This window comes from Oryctolagus cuniculus, chromosome 16 (assembly GCF_051225735.1).
Source record: "Oryctolagus cuniculus isolate XC-2025 breed Fujian yellow rabbit chromosome 16, ASM5122573v1, whole genome shotgun sequence".
Taxonomy (NCBI): domain Eukaryota; kingdom Metazoa; phylum Chordata; class Mammalia; order Lagomorpha; family Leporidae; genus Oryctolagus; species Oryctolagus cuniculus.
This window is the reverse complement of record NC_142882.1, coordinates 45530264-45543110: the sequence shown is the minus strand read 5'-3', so window position 1 is coordinate 45543110 and position 12847 is coordinate 45530264. Positions and strand designations below refer to the sequence as shown.

At 45.3% G+C, this 12847-nt stretch overlaps 1 long non-coding RNA gene across 2 annotated transcripts in view; it reads left to right on the top strand.

The window, feature by feature from the left end:
• Nucleotides 1-830: 830 nt before the first annotated feature.
• Nucleotides 831-12847, top strand: part of LOC127487323 (uncharacterized) — a 79866-nt gene continuing 67849 nt past the window's right edge. For both annotated transcript variants that reach the window (XR_016222446.1, XR_016222447.1), the window contains exon 1: nucleotides 831-1035. This is a non-coding gene — a long non-coding RNA (uncharacterized LOC127487323). The remainder of the gene's footprint in view (nucleotides 1036-12847) is intronic.

Sequence of the window (12847 nt, the reverse complement as noted above, 5' to 3'; positions counted from 1 at the left end):
CATATGGGCGCCGGTTCTAGTCCCGGCTGCACCTCTTCCAATCCAGCTCTCTGCTATGGCCTAGAAAGCAGTAGAAGACAGCCAAATGCTTGGGCCCTGCACCCATGTGGGAGACCTGGAGGAAGTGCCTGGCTCTTGGCCTTGGATCGGCACAGCTCCGGCCATTGTAGCCATTTGGGGAGTGAACCAGCAGATAGAAGACCTCTCTCTCTGTCTCTCCCTCCCACTGTCTGTAACTCTACCTCTCAAATAAATAAATAAATAAAAATATTTTAAAAATTATTATTCAAGAGGCAGAGAGAGAGAGAGACTTCGAGCACCTTTCCACTGGTTCACACCCCAGATACAACAGCTGGGGCAGGGCTGAGCTGGGACTGGGGCAGGAGCCAGGAGACAGAAACTCAATTTGGGTCTCTTATGGGTGACAGCGACCCAAGTACTTCACTCTGATGTGAGTTGTGGATATCTTAACTGACATCATAACTGCAAAGCCAAATGCATGGTCCCAGACTCGGAATTCTTGAGCAATTTGGGGAAGTGGAGAGGTGAAGTGATTGGATCATGGGAGGGAGTGATCTATGAATTTGGCATTGGGGGGCGGTGCTTCTTGGAGCACTGATGACAAGAGGAGGCTGTTTCCACAGTTGTCCCCTAAAACAGGCACTTGCCTAAAACACCTGCACAGTAGGTTAGACCACTGCAGAGGACTGTAAGACTGTGGAGGCCACCTTTCTCCTGTGATTCGAGTGCTTAGCAAACCCATCTCCAGCTGTGCATGGGAGACAGGTGTGGCCTCTTATGCTACCCTGACCCTCCCCAGGCCTGACCATGATTGAAGCTGAGCATGCAACACAAGCAGAACCAATGAGCTTCTCCTCTGTGGTTGATGGGATGGCGCGAGGCTGGGAGTCCTAGCAGCCAGGCAGCCCATCCGTGGAGAAGGCCCACTTTGAAGAAAAGAGAGTGAAGCCAATGCAGACAGAGAAGCAGCCGTGAGCAGCTCCGAGAGGTGAATGGAGGGAGAGAATCCAGGAGGTAGGAGTCCTGTGGTTCCCTTGCAGCACTGGGCCCACCCCAGAAAACACTACTTCCTCTTTGGCTTTAGTTGGAGTTGGCTCTTGGCCACTTGGCGTTCGCTTGGATCCTAACCCAGGTATTCTTCCAAACTGTGTCCAGCCATCGTAGCAGCTGGCAAACGATTGCTAGAAATCTTTTACACCTATTCCTTCCTGAATATTCTTCTCATAAAAACTTCTGTTGTACTGTTCCCTGCTGTAGTGAGTCTATATTTTGGGGCTTAATTTCAAAGCTAAAAAAAAAAAGTGTTAACAATGCACTTTGAGATTTTCAGAGTTCTAAATAATTTAGAGAAAAATCTCAAGCCTTTTTTTTTGGGGGGGGGGTCACAGGGTCGGGACTTAAAGAGAAATGGAAACCATTCAGGGCTTCTTCCCGACTTCAGACTGCTGTAAGCCAGAGAGGGGATGAATCTAATAAATGCTGGAGTTCACTGTCCTTGAATTGTGTTCAGCAGTTGCGTCGGGTGTCTGTTCCCCTAGAAGTTTGCCATTCCCCATGCTGCTTTGCAGCAATAACGGCAGTAGAACGCACCGTCAACCAGTTGTTGAGGCCTCCCAGAAATGCCCCCTGAATGGCACAGGGATGGACCCACCCAGAAAAAGTGTTGGTTCCCCCTGTGGTGATGGATCACATGAATATCTGAGAGTTGGCCGAGTGTTTCCTGCCTAGCAGATTTGCTTCACTTCTTTGAGTTTTATTCGACACATTAGGACGCATATGTTTTTCATTAATTCACAGTGAACTCATATCAAGTTATTTTATAAGAGCATCTTATTATCCATCAACTCTCCACCCCCTGGGTATTTCTTTCGTACACTCTAAGCTTTTCGACCTTAGAAGACATTAGGCACAGCATCAAAGGCGGCTGACTCAAAGGTGAAGACAAGTGAACCTGGCACCCAGTTAATGGAGAACAGGAGTGTTGAAGGACGAGCCAATTACAGTTCATGGAAGAAGCTGCTAACGGGAAATCGAAGCCCCAGTTCCGGTTTAGCTAGTTGTGAGATGATGGCCACTCCTCGCCTTCATCTTCTCATCTATCTGATGGTTTTCCCTGAATAAAGAGGATAAAACTTTGTAAAAGAAAAAAAAGAAAAAAAACTTGGGAAGATGGGACACAGGTCAGTAAGCACTGACACTGTGATATGCGCTGTGCATCCAACATTTTTCCTCAGCGGGGATGGCAGACTTGGTACTGAGATGACCCCTGCCTCTGCTGTGTAATCCTCATTTTATAAGCTAATGGGGGGTCTCACGTCCTAAACACTCCCTGAAGCCTTTCTTGTATGCTTTCCTGAGGGCACGTTTTGCAGGTCAATTCGGTGAACACAGAATTTTTGGTGCTAATTGCATATGTTTGAGTCAGAAGCAAAGGGAAGCCAGTGATCCGTTTTCAGTGTTTTTGTCTCTCCTTGGAAACACAGGAGGAAGCAGGGGTGATGTGAGCCCTCAGGAAGGCATTGTTCCTTTCCCTGCGTAGATCATCGTAAATTGGAATATTTTCCTTTACAGAGCTGTGTGTTTGATAAGCAGATTAGGAAATAGGTGCAGGTGCCATGTATTTAATATGTAAACTGGAGGAGTCTTCAAAAAGTATGGGGAATATTCACATTGTTGAATTGCATGGGTTTCTAAAATATTTTGTACCAAACTAAACTTAGAATTCCATTTTTCCATGAATTATTTAGAACATGAATTAGTTTCATGAGTTATTTTCCATGAATAACTGAGAACAAATGAGATGCATTAATGATCTAGCTTCCACTGGAAGTTTTTTTTTTTTTTAAGATATATTCATTTGGAAGACAGCACAAGTGAGACAGAGTGAAATATGAACATCCATTCACTGGTTCATTTCCCAAGTGGTTGCAATGAATGGGGCTGGGCCAGACAGAACCCAGGAGCCTGGAACTCCACACAGATCTCCTATGTGGGTGTCAGGGGCCAAGATGCTTTGGTCATAATCTGGATCAGAAGTGGAGCACTTAGAACTTGAACTGGTGCTTATATAGGATGCTGGGAGCACAGGTGGTAGCTTAACCCACTGCACTATACTGCTGTCCCCACTCCTGGGACTTATTAGGGTAGTAATTCAGTAGACATGAGTTTTACATTGATTGCTCTTGGGAAAGAGTTTCTTTTTATTACTAACTAGAGACATGCTGGTGACACATGTCCCACTCCCAAGGACCATCTCCAAGTGCTGCCTGGCTTAGGCCTCTTTCTCTCCTGGGCACCTGTATGAGGCTTCTGATTGTCCTGCACCTGCTCTCCTTGTTCCCAGTTAGCCTGCAACATGCTTCCAGAATGTTCCTTCTAAATTAGGATTCTGAGTATGTAACTCCATGCTATCAGATTAAACAGAAAATGTTTCAAATCAACATCTAGAATTCTCTGAGCTGACTTCTACTTTTAAAGATGTCTGCTGAGATGTTTTAGTTGTTTTATAATCAGTTAATTATCTGACTTGATTTGCCCTAGATGCAGCCTGCTTTCTCATCCTGGGAAGTCATTTTCCTCAGGTTCTTCCTGTTGAATTCCTGCCTGTGAATAGGCCTGGTAGGTAAGGCCGGTCACAAGCCCCCACCTCTGTGAAGCCAGCCTTGTTTTCCCAGCCAGCCACACATGCGGATGAATCATCTCCGTACTGCAGCAGGAAACTAGTGTGGGACTTCCAGGAACAGGAACCTTTGCTTCCAGTCACCTTTGTTTTCACCACATTTATTACTCCAGCATTAATTATGTAACAGACCACCAATGAACATTTCTTGACCTGAAGATGGAGTTTGAATACTCTCTTAATATTATCTCCACGCCTCATTGTTGCTGTATCCTAGGATCAAGCTCAGGCATACTCCTCTGATTCTTCTCTGAACTCAGCCAAATAGCTTTCCTCCTTCACCTGATAACATTTACTGTTTGTCCCATCATTTGCCTTCAAACTCTGACCTAGCTTTTTGTTCCTGTTGGTCATATTCTCATGGGTTGATTTTCCCCCAAAATTCATCTGAATTTTCTTTAAAATACAGACCATATTGAACGCAAAGCATCTTTCATAGCTCCTGAAGAGTACCCTGGTAACAGCAGGTGCTCAGATCCTGTGTTTTTTTTTTATTTTTATTTATTTTTGACAGGCAGAGTTAGAGAGAGAGAGAGAGAGAGACAAAGGTCTTCCTTCCATTGGTTCACCCCCCAAATGGTTGCTATGGCCGGCGTGCTGCACTGATCCAAAGCCAGGAGCCAGGGGCTTCCTCTGGTCTCCCATGCGGGTACAGGGCCCAAGGACTTGGGCCATCCTCCACTGCACTCCCGGGCCACAGCAGAGAGCTGGACTGGACAAGGAGCAACCGGGACAGAATCCGGCGCCCCAACCAGGACTAGAATCCGGGGTACAGGCACCACAGGTGGAGGATTAGCCTAGTGAGCTGTGGCACCGGCCCTATTTTTTTTTTAAAGATTTATTTTATTTATTTGAAAGAAAGTTATAGAGAAAGTTAGAGACAGAGAGGTCTTTATTCTGCTGGTTCCCTCCCCAGATGGCCACAACAACTGGAGCTGTGCTGATCCAAAGCCAGGAGCCAGAAGCTTCTTCCAGGCCTCCCATGTGGGTGCAGGGGCCCAAGGACTTGGGCCATCTTCTACTGCTTTCCCAGGCCATAGCAGAGAGCTGGATTGGAAGTGGAGCAGCCAGGACTCAAAGTAGCAACCATATGGGATGCTGACACTGCAGGCGGTGGCTTTAACCTGCTGTGCCACAGCGCTGGCCCCAGCTGCTGGTTATTGATTGACCAATCCTCATGGGAGGAGGAGTAGGCTAGAAGAAAGATGTCAGTTTTGTCATCTCTGATCCTCCCAGAGGTACAGGGAAAATAGGCCACAGGGGGAGAAGCCTTAACCTCAGGACCATAGTTGAGTCCTAATTTGCAGTACATCATCATTGGACAAATCTGTATCTGAAACACTTTCATTTTAGAGGCAGAAAGATGGCAGGACATGGAGAATACACAAGTGTGTTCTTATCAGCTGGTTCACTCCCTAAATCTTGGCAATGCCTGGGGCTGGGACAGGCATTGTGACTAGTGAGACTAATGAGCTGGTATCTCCACCTCCCAGGGTGTGCATAGCAGGAAGCTGGGATCAGTAGCAGAGCCAGGAATCAAACATAGGTACTCTGATGTGGCATGCACGTATCTTAACTGGTGTGTTTTTAAAGATTTTTATTCATATAAGGAAAACAGATTGCATGTATTTCCTAAGTACAGCTCTAAAAAGATTTTTAGGCTTTGTTTATTCTTCTGTGCAACTGTGGTCTTTCTACTTTTTTACTTGTTGGATATTATGGTTAGTGGTGCATTAAGCCTGTGATTACAGAGTGGATTGAAATTATTAGGTTTAATTGGTGTTACAACTGATAGGGCAACCGTGCCCCCCTCCCACCCATTCCTTATTTCACCAGATTCAGGATAACAGTGGGCTATATTTTGAACTGATACAGGTTAGGATTGTCCAGGGTGGTTTGTCAGAGATGAACTGAAATGATGGCAGGCTCTCAGGTTTATTAAGAGACAAAACGTGTATCAGATTGACAGCTCCTTGGGAGATAAGGCCTACAGTTTGCAGAGTTGCCACCAGTTGAATTGTAATGGCTGGTGATTATAAAGGGAGGTGCAGATCAGCATCCCTGGGCATGTAACACATGCTAGTGTACCCCATCCACTGTAGGAGTTTCTGACTCACATTGTTGGAATTGGAAGCCAAGCATGTGGTGTGGTATTTTTTTTTCTCCTTCCAAAACTCCCAAATAATATCAGTGGTTAAAAGCCATTGGTTTGGAGTTTGGAAATTTTGGTGCTCAAGAATAGATTTTTCTCAAATAACAATAATGAGAATTGGAGAGAAAACAAGGTATACTTGATTTTACTTTCTGAAATATTGAGAAAACACTGATGGGCTTCTTTGGTCTTATAATACTTCAGTTAAGTAAAAGTCCTAAGTATAGGAAATATATATATGCATTAACTGTTAGAAAATCTGAGTACTTAATTTTCTCTTTATTATAAAGGAAGATTTTTTTTTTTAGTTTTCCCTCAATTATGAGACTTGCATCATGCTTTTTCGTGGCTCCAAGTCAGTTCAGTTAGTTCCAGCTGTTTCTAACTTCCCTTCAAAGGAAATGTGGGATCTGTTTTTTTCTTCTGAGGCTCCCTGTAGCTCTATAACCTTTAATTACTCCTAATCATTCCTGCCTTGTGTGCCTTTGGCCTGTGGATCCTTTCTCTGTCACCCATCTGGCTCCAAAGTGCCTTCTAGAAAGCAAGTTGATAGTTTTTGACATATGTTAATTTATTCCCTCATTCTGAACCTCTCTCTCTTGAGTTGATTGTTTTAAAAAGGGCCAGGCACATTAAGCCAAAAGGCTTACAAGTCATCAAACAAAATGGCTTCTACATGGGGCTCTACTGTATCTCACAGGGAATGGATAGCCGTCATTCCTGTGACTGGGCTTAAAATGTGCACCCATGTTAATCTGGAAGATGGAAAGGCGTGGGAAGACCCCCAGTACAGTGCCCTCTCCGTGAAACAGCCTTTTATTAAAAACTCCCCTTGGTACTTGAGTGCACTTTTAAACAGGTGATTCACTAGGATTGATTCCTATGATTCATGGAGTAGCTATGGGCCAGCCATGGCAGGAAGCACAGTGTATACCTGAAAAGGAGAAACGTCAGGTTGAAGGACTGAGAAAGTGTTCAAGGCAAGTGTTGCTGGCGTAAGTCTCATCTGTAACTCAGCACGCACTCAGTCCACTATCCCCTGGCACCAAGGCCAAGTGCAGAGCACTTGTCTGTGGTGTTCCTTCCTTCCCCGTCAAGGCTGCTAAGAGCACGCAGTGATCCTGTGCGAGTCCACCAGTGATAACAAGTGATGTGCCCTTTGCTAAGCACACCTACTTGCTTTCCAGACAAATAAACTGCCCCTGGCTAAATGAGAGAACTTCTAGAAATCTAACGCAGGAGCCTCAACTCACCAGAAGGGTTCATGACTCCACCCCTTCCACCCCCCAATTCTCCACCCACCCCCCTTTATCATTGTTGGAGAAGACTGCTTTTCTGCTTTTGGGCAATCCTTTTGCTGGATTCTGCATATTTCTGGTCAATTATGATTTCTAGAACTCTGCTCAGTTTCCCCTCTAGCAGCTCACAATTTCAAGCCACAGATCACAGTTCTTCAACTTCAGGCCCAGGCAACCCTGTTGGCTCAGAACAGGGCAAGGATGGGGAGTGCAAGGCCCCTCTCTCGATTCCTCTGGACCTGGTTTCAGCCTCTTCAGATGTTTGCTGATAACTGCTGAGCTTCTGTGTCTCTGTTGTGCAGCGTCTGAGTCTCAGCCTGTCGCTCCCTCTCTCGCGGAGGAATGACACCGGACCCTGCGCTGTTCTCTTTCCCCGGCCCTTCCAGGGTTTGCTGCCGCTCCCCCCCAGCCCGCCTTCACGGAGGGGCGGCACACCGCCGGCCGGCTCCCTCAGGGGTTCCTCAGATGTTCCTCCTGCATGTTGTCTCTCTCCTCCTTTATAGTCCTCTTCCACCAATCCCAACTCTGCTGGCGTTCTCTCCCCACGTGCTGAGCATGCTGCTCTCCTCCAATCAGGGGCAGGATCAGCTCCTGCAGCTTGTTAGTCGAATTGGTGAGGCAGCTGTTTGGAAGTTGTTTACTCTTTCTCAGCGCCATATGGTGGGAGATCAGATGCACAGAGCTAGTCCTAGCAGTTCCAGTAGTTTAGTCTAGTCTCGGTAATCTCAGTATTTGTCCTCAGTATTTATTTGTCCATAGTCTCAGTACTTATTTGTCTCCCGGGTGATGGGCCCTGCTCCCCACATCAGCCTTCTCCATGTGCCTGGAACGTGGGCTTTGCGTGGCCCGTCTCTCTCATAGCAGAACCACAGACTTCACAATGCCCACCGGCAGTTGTCCATCCACAGCCTCCTACTGCCTACTGCAGCCTTTGGGCAGCACCTGGGAAGCAGCTTTCTCAGGCAACATAAGGTCGCCACAAAACACCAAACACCAGAGTGAGAGGAAAGGTTTATTGTTGGGTGGGGGCAGCCCGACGGGCCAGGGCGAGAGAGTAAGAGCATTAAGAGAGAGCATGTGCTGGAGAACAAGTCCTGTTAGACCTTTGCCCAAGGGGTGGGCAGGGAAGTAGGCGCAGCAAATCCCGTTAGGATGGGGGTGGAACTGACATAGGTGGTTGGGCCATGGGGCTTAGGACAGAAGCCTACTACGCAAGGTGGCAATGGGCCAGGGCCTAAGATGGTGCCACAGATAAGACTGCACCATTTTACTAACAGGAAAACTACCATCAGACAAATCTGGAACACAGGACAGACTCTGCTTTGTCCATTTGGCCTTCAGGAACTTGGCTGCCTATTCTGCTTCAGTCTCTTCTTTGTGTCCTGTTTCTTCCTGTGCACATAAAGGCTGTGCGTACCCACAAATGGTTGTGAAATTGTCCCCAGCCATCTTCCCACTGTCTGGGCTATCCAGGGAAGTTCTTCTAGGGAAGAAAGGTTCTTTCCATGTGGCATAGGGAATCCCCTCTCACATGGGCTTCAGAGCCACCCTCTGCTCCTTTCTCGTATTAACAGTCATTCCAATCTTGTCTGCAATTAGAATACCCAGGGGAGCTTTAAAGATCCTATTGTGGCGGTGGGTGTTGTGGCACAGTAGGTTAAACTACTTCTTGGGATACCCGCAACCCATATCGCAGTGCCTGGTATCAGGTTCCACCCCTGCTTCTAATCCAGCTTCCTGCTAATGCACCTGGGAGGCAACAGGTGATGATCCGAGAGCCTGGGTTCCTGCCACTCATGTGGGAGACCAGGATGGGATACCTGGTTCCTGGCATCAGCCTGGCCCAGCCCCAGCTGTTGTGGATATTTGTAGGGGGTCAAATGACCAAACAGAAGAGCTCTCTTTGTCGCTCCACCTCTCAAATAAGTAAAGCTTAAAGCAAAAATACCAGCAGCAGCAACAACAATAAATCCTATCGCTAGGGTTGGTGCCTTAGATCAGTGAAACATAGGCGGCATCAAAGCTTCAACACATTTGTAAGCCTGGTGATGGCCATGTGCAGTCCAATTTGAGAAGCACTGGCCGTAGAGTAGATGTCGGGGTGAAGATGGTTATGGCAAAGCCTGGTTTTGCCACCTCTACAAGTCCCCACAGGTATAGGGGTGCTACCTGCTGGCGTTGACATTCTGTCTTGGATGTTAGGTTACTTCTTCCCTGTTTCCAGCTGTGGTTCCTAACCAGCCCCTTAGGAAAGATGCCCCTTGATCTCTGGTGAGATGGAGGTGCAACAGGCTCTAGTGTACAAAGGGAGCAGAGGGCTCTCTGCTTTCCTCAGCTGTGGCCCCTGAACCCGATAGGAACATCAAGTTCAACCACAGCAAGTCTTTGTGCAGCAAGGAGTCGAATGGATGTGTGCAATCAGCTTGCTTCCTTCATTTCCAGGACAAATAAAAGCAGATCCTAGATGTGTGTGTTTGTTTTTTTTTTCTAAAGCTTTTTTTGTCCTCTTTTTTTGGTTGAAGGCATGCATAATAAAGAGGCTTTTTTTCTTATTGCTTCATGGGTCATGGCTTGGTTGTGGTGAAATGTAAAATAGGTGGAGCCAAGGAAAGAGAGAGAAAGATTCCATCTGTGAAAAGAAACATAACGGAGTCTAAAATGTAAGGAGAAAAGGAAGCATTTCCATACAGAGGTAGCCAGAAGCCTCACCAAGGATCAGGAGAACACATTATGGCTGTATAGAAACATATTTTAGAGTGGAAACCTGGGGATTAGCCCTGCCCACACCGCTGTCTGCTTTGGACAGGCAGTCAAAGCCTTGTTCAGGTGTGTGGAGGCTTTGTCTGCCAGTCTGGGAACCAATCCTGGCTTAGCAAGCTAATGGGAAATCTTTAAGCTGCTCTCTGTTTCCTTTTGGGTAAATAGGGATCACAATGGCACCTACATCAGGGTAGCTGTGAAGATTAAATGGGTTAATTTTTTAAAATGTTCTTTTAAAGCAGTTATTAAATAGAAAATACATTAGGGTGTCTCGTATCTTCCTATGCTTCAATATCCTCATTATTTTTTAAATATTTATTTATTTGAAAGTTATGCAGAGAAGGAGAGGCAGAGAGAGAGAGGTCTTCTATCTGCTGGTTCATTCCCCAGCTGGCCGCAATAGCCGGAGCTGTGCTGATCCGAAGCTAGCAACTTCCTCCGGGTCTTCCCACATGAGTGCGAGGGCCCAAGGACTTGGGCCATCTCCTGCTTTCCCAGGCCATAGCAGAGAGCTGGATCGGAAATGGAGCAGCTGGGACTTGAACCGGTGCCCATATGGGATCCTGCACTGCAGGTGGCAGCTTTACCCATTATACCACTTCTCTGACTCCCAATATCCTCATTACTAAAGGTAAAACCAAATCTCCAAGTTCCTTTCCTCCAAAATAAGCCAATGAATCTGCATAGGTTTGGCATTTCTCATTTTCCTAGATATTTATCTTACCTATTTGCATGCAGTTAATATTCAAATCCAGCTTTGGACTGAAATCTTCAGCAGTGGATTCATGTCCCTGCCTCCCCACCCCATGTGTGGCCTCCCCCACAGTCAATGTCCCCCAGCAAAGTGGCCCACTGGTTAAAGTTGCTGTGCCCACAGGGACACATTGTCACCCAGAGCCGGTGGTTTACATTGGGGTCTGCTCTAAGAGAATAACATGGACCTGCCTTTGTAATATCACACAGAATATTTCCCTCTCCTAAAAGTTCTCTCTATTTTACCTGTTCATTTCCTTGACTCCCAAACCCCAGTAAATGAATGATCTTGAAATTACTCTTTCACCTTAGAAATGAACACAATAGTGACCTTGTTCTTGGTGATGAAGATAATGTTTCTGCTGTGGTGTTGCTGGTTTATAAGCGGTTCACTCAAACTATGCTGTCGCTTTATTGCAGATTCTACAGGGAATAGCTTTTTCAAATAGTTTCTTTAAGTTAGAAGTCCCAGGTATAATGTACTAAGCAAAACAAAATACCTAGCAGTATACTTGTACACGTATTGCACATCATATATACTTCAAAAGTGAATAAAGAGGTTGTTTTGTTTTATTTCTTTTGTCTTATTTTCCTTAGAAACTAGAACATTTTTGCTTGTGCTTAGGGAAGGAAGTTGTAGCAAATTTCTTGATGTTACGTTTCTGTATCTGAATAAAAATGTCACCACATAAGTTTGTAACCGCAGTTTTTCTAAAATGCAAAGGATGCCTGTTTCAATCATGCAAGAAGTTTTTATTTGTTTTATTAGTCATAGACACCAGGCTGAAGCATTTTGTTAAAAAAAATTAATACGCTTCTTCTGCGAGGGAGAGTGAACGTACTCAGCAGGAAGCTTTTGGAGAGTTTGGAAAAAGCAGACGTTTTTCTGCTGCTTTTGTTACTGATCCACACAGAAGCAGGAAGCTGTGTGAAGATTATTTCCTAGTGCCACTGCTCCAAACAATCCTCCCACCTGAAGTGTGCAGAGCCCGGCTCTGAAGAATACTGTACCTGCACAAGAGCCATAGGCAGTCTTTTTTTTTTTTTTTCTCAGTAATACTTTGTGAAGATTCTAGAACTCTGAGCCACATGGCTTGGCAAGCCCCTTGGATTCTGATAGACAACATTGTCTAGAATGTTAGCATTTGACACACTTTTCTTCATTTAATTTGCCTATAAAACAATCCAGATACACAGTAAAATATCCACATGCTGGGATGAACAACAGAAGGTAGGTCTGTTTTTCCCTTGGGCCCTTCCTTACTCCTAGTCTCTCTCTTGGGAAGGTTGTAAGATTTTAATCCTACTTAGAAGCTAAGCATTCCCCCAACCTTTTCTCTCTCTCTCTTTCTCTTTTCTCTCAAGAACTGCTGTTCCTGAGTGTCCAGACTCAGATCAGAGAAAGTTTTCCCATAGCCCATCAGAGAGCTGTTCCCTGGGCACTCTCCACATTTCTATTACCGCACTTACCACTGTCTGACCTTTTCTTGGTTGAGAATGTAGTCTGCTCCCTCCCTCTCCCACTCCTCATCCGCACAAGAATTCTTTCAGACCAGGGACTTCACTTGCTCAGTGTTGTCTTTTTCTCTTAAAATGGGCTTGGAAAAGAACAGGTATCAGGCAAATGTTTGAATGTTAAACCATTTGAAGCTTTATTGATGTATAATTAGCATTCAAGTATGTCCATCAGCCTAAGTACAATTTGAGCTTTGACCAAAGTGTACAGTGCTGCATACCCACAACCGTGGTCATGATATGCTACATTTACCTTGCCCTAAGAACTTCCACATACACCTTTCTCTAGGTAACCTCTCATCTACTCTGCATACCTGTAGTTTGGCCCTGTATAGCCATTATGTTCCTTTGTCCATATATATATATACATATATATATATGTATATATATGATATGTGTGGAGATTGAAATTGAGCAACAAACATACCACTTACTGTAACTTTGAAATATTATGTGGTTCAAATATTTGCAGGATTGAAAACTTGGTTCTTAATGGTTGGTTCTTGGCCTAGCAGGATGGAACAATACAGTACATAGTCTAATCAATACATGTCTATTCAGTACCTAGTCTAATCAATCTGGTTTCTTTCACATGGCTTTTGGATTCCTCCATGTTTGTATGTATACCAGAAGTTCAGTCCATCCCATGGATAGAATGTGTTTTGGTAG